A 251-nucleotide genomic window follows, 5' to 3' on the forward strand; every position below is an offset into this window, starting at 1 on the left:
TCTCTCTCTCTCTCTCAGCCTTGCAGAAGCTTACACCACAAGTCCTTTTTTACTGCCATAACAAGTGAGGAGGATGTGGTGGTGGTGGTGGTGGTGGTGGTGGTGGTGGTGGTGGTGGTGGCGGCGGCGGTGGTAGTAGTAGTAGTAGTAGTAGTTAGTAGTAGTAGTAGTAGTAGTAGTAGTGGTGGTGGTGGTAGTAATAATTCTTACTGACTGTTGTGACAAGTACTGGTGGTGGTGATGGTGGTGGT

Source organism: Coenobita brevimanus, chromosome 21, assembly GCF_032717465.1.
Source record: "Coenobita brevimanus isolate Jiangsu-jjx chromosome 21, ASM3271746v2, whole genome shotgun sequence".
Classification (NCBI taxonomy): Eukaryota; Metazoa; Arthropoda; class Malacostraca; order Decapoda; family Coenobitidae; genus Coenobita; species Coenobita brevimanus.